Raw genomic sequence first — 6,867 nt, 5'->3', positions numbered from 1 at the left:
AATAATGTTGTATAAGTATGATATTAGATTTGTTGATTCAGCCTTTGTCTTCATTGCTTCATCCAGTAAGTCTGGAGGCATGTTATGATAGTCTTTTGTGTATTTTTTCAGATAGTCACAGATTTGAAGATATTTAAAATATTGATTATTTTTCAAATTATATTTCAGTTGTAATTGTTGAAATTATGATAATTTTCCCAATTCATACGTCTCCGAGCGTTTTGATTCCCATTCTTTCCCATTGTGTAAATGATTTATCTATAATTGAAGGTTTAAACGACGGATTATTGAATATTGGCATTAAAAGAGATAGATTTCTTAATTTTAGATTCTGTTTTATTTGTTTAAATCAAAGAACATTATATCAGATAAGGAAGGGAAATATTTTATAGTTACAGGAGAGATCCACGCTACGCCAATCACTTTGGTAAATATATATGCGCCCAATTTTGATAATCCTCAATTTTTCAATAAAATCCTGAATACAATCGCAGAATTTAACTACCAAAATGTTATAATTGGAGGAGACTTCAACTGTGTTTTAGACCCGTATTCAGATAAATCGATGCAAAAACAAAGAGGTAATATGACATCTAAAACTAGTGAACTCTTAAATACATATATAAAAAATACAAATATAGCAGACGTTTGGAGGATCGCGAATCTGACTGGAAGGGAATACTCGTTTTATTCAATGGTACACAAAACATACTCACGTATATACTATTTCCTAGTGGATACAAAACTAATCCCTATATACTATGAACCCTAAATCACTCCCCGCTAACACACCATTAGAATGTCTATGAACAAATCGTTCTGGAGGATCACTCGCAAATTCGACCCACATCTTTTGTTTAAAACTGGAAGGACAAAATCTCTATCGCGACTTTATTAATCATTTTCTGGAGGTTTCAATCTCGCATCAAGCTTTTCAAACAAAAAGACCCACAATGGACGTATACAATTAAAGAACAGATCAGGAACTAGATTTAGATAATGCTAAAGATCCAACTATGGATAAACATAATAAAATTTTAATACTGAAATTTAAGCTAAATAAATTATTGTCAGAGAAAGTTATAAGACTATTCCAAATTACAAAACAAGAACATTTTGAATTTGGGGATAAACCCCATAAACCTTTGGCACGCTAACTGAAAAAACGGGAAAAAGATCATGCAATTTTAAAGATTAAATCAGATAGAGGGGAATTATTAACACTACCTAATGATATCAATAAAAGATTTGCTCAATTTTACCAGAATTTATACACATCCAAAATGTTAATAGACAATAATAAAGTTTCAGAATTTCTGGACAATTGTAACCTTCCAAAACTAGAACTGAAGGAACCAGAGGAACTGGGAGCACAAATTACATCTAAGGAAATAGAAGACACAATAAATACACTTAAGAATGGAAAAACACCACAACCAGACGGATTCAGTAATGAATTTTATAAATGTTTTTACGACATAGTTACACCACGTTTACAGAAAATGTATACATACGCTTTTAAAGAACAAATCTTACCTGAAACATTAGCAGAATCAACGATCACATTAATATTTAAAAAAGATAAAGATATAGAAGAACCAGGATCATACAGAGCTATTGCTTTGTTAAATACGGATCAAAAAATATTAGCGAAAACACAAGCTAGAAGACTAAGTAAATATGTTAGTAAACTAATAAACGAGGATCAAACGGGATTTATACCTAAGAGACATTCATTTAATAACCTGAGACGTCTGCTTAACATAATGCATTCACACAAACCTCAAGAACAAGAGTTATCTATCATTTTACTTCGGAGTCATGTGAGTGACTACGTGAAGAGCCCGCCTCAGCACGCATGTGCGGCATTACGTTTCAGCAGGCAACAGCGGAGGCGGGAGTCAGGGCTCCCGCTACAACCTGAAAAACGAAGCTTTAGGTAAGTACTTACCTTTATTCTAACAGCCCCTCGCGTCTGTTTGTTCCCCGCAGGACTGCGGTCCACGGAGTGCCGGTGCCACTCCACATGCAAGCGGCCCCCTTGGACTCCGGGGAAGGAGTGTTCCGTTCGCGGAAGGGGGGAAAGACGCCACCAGGACCGCACACGCTGCGGTCCACGGACAGGGAGCTGTGCCGGTGCCGGTGCCACTCCACACAGGGGCGGCAACGGTGAGAGAGAGAGACCTGTCCCCGCTCGAGCCCATTCTCGCGGGGGCAGCAACGAGGGAGACCTGCCCCGCACGACTCACCTTCATCCAGGGGGCAACAACGGTGCAGTCCTGCCCCCGCTCGACTCCACGGAAGACCGTTCCATCGCGGGGGCAGCATCACCGCGGCAGGACCGCTAACCAGCGCTCCGCTCCCAACACTGCGCCAAGCCCAGCCCGTCAGCACCTCAGCAGCGGGCTGGGAAGAACGCCACGGAGGCGTCGGGCCGGTGGTTCCGACTCGTAGGACGGGACGTTTTTTCCACCCCCAGGTGGAAAGACAGCCACCTGCACCTGCCCGCTCGACCACGGAGGAGCGTCTTCATTGCGGGGACAGCAACAGGCGGTAGGACCGCTTACCGGGCGGTCCGCTACCCCGACACCGCGACCGAGCCCAGCCCCGCTAGCGCCTGAGCAGCGGGCTGGATGTATATGCAAGAACCGGCCGGTGGTTCCGACATCGGACGGGGACGTCTCTCCACCCAGGAGGGGGAGAGACAGCTGCCTGAGCTGCAGGAGCGGCTCTTGGAGCAGGAGCTCCAGCGAGATGCGCCCCAGGGGGGTGCTCTCGCAGAGGGAGGTCAGGCACTCCCTCCACAGTGTTTCTGCACTGTCCATTGCTCTCTCCTTCCCAGAGGAGCTTTGGTGACCAGGGCTGGGCTGGTCAAGAACAGGGGCAATGGCTGAAGATCTCGGGAGTATGCAAGGGTGCAGGAACAGGAAGAGCTGCTAGGTGTAGTGGACAGCCACGTGGGAACCCCTCGTGAAGAGAGGACGAGTAACCAAAAACAGTAATTCCTATGCAGCAGCACCCTACCGCATCCATCAGTCAACGTCTACCATATCGGACTGATGAAAGCTTGGGGCCGCATCTATCCCCGAAAGTCTTCCTTAGACCAGGGCCCGGAGCGGACCCCCTGGAAAATGTGCCACCCCCCAATGTCACCGTCACGTCAGACGACGTGCAACATTCATTGGACCATAGGAAACAGAAGAATACCCACAACCATGGAGGTAGGTGGGTCTGGTCTTTCCAATGTACAGAACAATACTAACATGGGAGTCTATCACGAGTGATAGTATATACTCAATGGCATTAGTGAATACAATTCACACTAGAAAAATCGCTTCTCGGCCTTTTGGCTAAGATCAAGTGTAGTATCTGTTCTTATCAGTTTAATATCAGATACGTCCCTTATCTAGGGACCATATATTAAATTGATTTTGGAAGAGGGAGATGGAATAGGGGCTTGCTCCGTCCACTCCATGCATCGACCCAGTATTGCAGTGCCTCTGGGAATGGTGCAAAAAACATTCACCCCAGAGGGGTTTTTTTTCCCCCTCTTTGTTAAAGAAAGGGACATCATGGGGAAACTTGAACCCTTGCAAATATATTCAAAAAACTAAACCCAAAAAAGAAGGTGGAAGTCGTATCATCATTGACATTATTTCACTAAATATGTCTGTTAAGTATATACATTTCAAAATGGAACGGTTGTTACTGCCAAACAACCAAATTCCATAGAATACTTTATGGCAAGCATTCATCTTAAAGATGTTTACCATTTAGTATCATTCACTAGGATCATCACAGATACCTGAAATTTATCTGGATGCCGCAGCTATAGCAGTCTAAAGTGTTATCCAATGGGCTCACATCAGCCCAAGAGAGTTGGCCAGTCATTAAAACCAGCTCTGGCAATATTCAGAAGACAAAAACATATTGTCATGGCATGTCTTGGCGATATCCTATATGCTAGGTAAGACCATGAATTTGATTTGTTAACTGTTTAACTAACAAACAATTATTCGGAACCCTGGGGTTTGTCTTGCATCCAGATAAATCTAAGTTGAAGCCATCCTCTTTCTTGGACTATCTTGGGCTTCATAATTAATTCAGTCTACGTGACTATAATGTTGCCAAGAGACAACATAGTTGAATTGGCACAAACATGCAACAAATTAAATGGTCAACAAACTACCAACTACTCGACAAGTAACAGAGTAATTGGAAAAATGGTAGCATTTCTGGCTACATAATTCGGACCTTAGTATCAAAAACAACATACAGGTCGTCATTGAGCGTCTCATGAAGTTACCCACTGAAGTAATATCAGAACTACAGTGGTGGGGTTACCACTTACACTGGGCATTAATTATCTAAAAATGTCTGGGTGAATTTTATGGATTTAAAGCACTTGCATGTACGGTTATAAATAGACTATACTACGGTGGTGGCCTACATTAACCATATGGGTGGCATTAAGTCGGTATCATGCGACAAGTTGGTCAACACAATTTGGCAATGGTGTGTCCAAAGACGTATTTGACTATCAGCAACTTACCTGTCAGGTAAGCTAAATACAGTGACAGACACCAGGTCACATAAATTTAATGACAACATCGATTAGATGTTTTTATAAAAAAGTTTCACTAAAACTATCAAGCTATACGACACGCCAGATATCGATTATTTGCATCAACGCTAAATCACCAGGTACCTATGTATGTCGCTTGGGAACCAGACCCTGAGGCAGCAGCAGCAAATGTGTTCGCGCTGGATTGGGGAAATTATTTTTCTATGTATTTCTTCCCTTCTGCCTCATCAGTCGGGGACTACGCACAGTACAAAAGGACTCTGCTTCAGGTATTTTGATAGTACCCGACTGACCTACGCAGCCATGGTTCCCAATACTCCATGACATGGTTGTTGAAACTTCGATGGTATTCCCCAGTGACCCAGAATTATTAACACTCGGAGTCGGGCACAAGCCATCCGTGCCATGGGAAATTCAAGCTCCTGGGTTGCAGATTCTGCACAAACCACTTCTGGGACTGGGATTATCATAACGAATCGTCGACACCATGTCAGCATCCCTCCGAACATCCACTGAAAAACAGCACTTGTCCAGCATCAAGAGAAGTACTGCATGGATACAGGGATAACCTACTCAACCGATACAGTTACTACGTACTGGAATTCCTGGTGAACCTTCACCATGATGAAGGATTCGGCTACAGTACCATCAACACAGCTAGAACTGCCCTGCCTGTCTTTTCAAAACAGCTACAGAACAACAGGCCATGGGGTCCCACTGGCTGGTGATAAATCTATGAAGGGTATTACAACTCTAAACCCCTAGACCAGGTACACCCATATATGGGATGTCAGAGTGGTACTGCCATACCTCGGGATGCCCACCAGCCAGATCCCCAACCTGAACCATCTATGCTCTAAACACATATGTTGAGGGCACTTGGAGCTGCACAGAGGGTCCAGTCATTACTCCTATTGCAACTGGACACCATGCTCACAGCTCCAGACCAGATCTCTATCATTGTCCAGGGAATGGTCAAAACAGACCAGGAACACCTAATCCAGTCGTGGAATCCGGGCTTACCCGCCAGAAAACACGGTAATGTGCCATGACCCTATTACCCTACATAGACACAACCTAAATATTCGACGGAGATGAAAAGCCTTGTGGATCAGTCACAAAAAACCTTGTGGTCGGGTAACGAGCCATTTCGGGATGGCTCAAGCAGGTACTAAAGCTGCTGGGATAAAACTAACATGTACAAAGTTCATTCCACAGGACAAGCTTCCACGTCAACGGCAAAAAGAATGGACGTGCCTATAAACCACATCCTGGCTACAGCAGAATGGTGGGGGTAAAACGTTCAGAAAAAAATTATTATAAGCTGTTGACAAAACCTGTTTTATTTGCAGGAAAGATTCCAGTCTGCAAATATTTAAATTAAGCCCAGGGGAGCATTTTAAATTTCTTCATTGTTATTGTAAAAAATACCATTGTGTTTCTCTACCAACAGATTCATTGGTTGATTACGATAACACACTTCCTCCCTCAAAGACTTCGGCAGTGATGTAGTAATAGCTTTTACACGGTTTGAAATCACAGAGCTTTGAAATCTTCACGTGACTCCGAAGTAAAATAGTAAGATTAAACGAGAATTTACCAGTTTGAAGTTTGATCTGTATTTTATGAGGAGTTACGATGTGGGATTACGTGCCCTCCGCTCCCACCCTCATTAATATGGGTCAAACTAGCAAGCTGTCATCTCCTTGTCTTTACTATGTTTACTTCAAATAACTGTGTCTATCTGTGATTCCACCGCTGCTTTGAAGTATGCCGCACATGCGTGCTGAGGCGGGCTCTTCACGTAATCCCTCATCGTAACTCCTCATAAAATACAGATCAAACTATTTTATTGGACGCAGAAAAAGCGTTTGATCAAGTAGAATGGGATTATATGATTAAAGTATTGAAAAAATTTCAAATGGGAGAGAACTTCATCGCATGGATAAAATTATTATATAACAAACCCACGGCTAGAATATTAACTAATAATATACTATCTACGAAATTCCAATTATCAAGGGGTAATAGGCAAGGATGTTCATTATCACCACTGTTATTTGCTCTGGTAATTGAACCTTTAGCTGAAAAAATCAGAACACACCCAGATATTTACAGTTATAATACAAAATATTCAAATAACATAATATCTTTATATGCAGACGATGTACTACGGTATATCACAAAAATCAGTATACCAAACATATTAAATCTAATTGAGGACTTTGGATATTTCTCAGGATACAGAATAAACTGGAACAAAAGTGAAATTATGTCGATAA

General features: G+C 42.4%; 1 non-coding gene across 1 annotated transcript; it reads left to right on the top strand.

The window, feature by feature from the left end:
- Positions 1 to 3,330: 3,330 nt before the first annotated feature.
- LOC129694275 (U2 spliceosomal RNA) lies at positions 3,331 to 3,520 on the top strand. Its single transcript, XR_008722987.1, has one exon. It is a non-coding gene; the product is annotated as a U2 spliceosomal RNA (small nuclear RNA).
- Positions 3,521 to 6,867: the final 3,347 nt, after the last annotated feature.

Source organism: Leucoraja erinacea, unplaced genomic scaffold (genome assembly GCF_028641065.1).
Source record: "Leucoraja erinacea ecotype New England unplaced genomic scaffold, Leri_hhj_1 Leri_59S, whole genome shotgun sequence".
Lineage (NCBI taxonomy): Eukaryota > Metazoa > Chordata > Chondrichthyes > Rajiformes > Rajidae > Leucoraja > Leucoraja erinaceus.
This window is presented reverse-complemented; position numbering and strand designations above follow the sequence as displayed.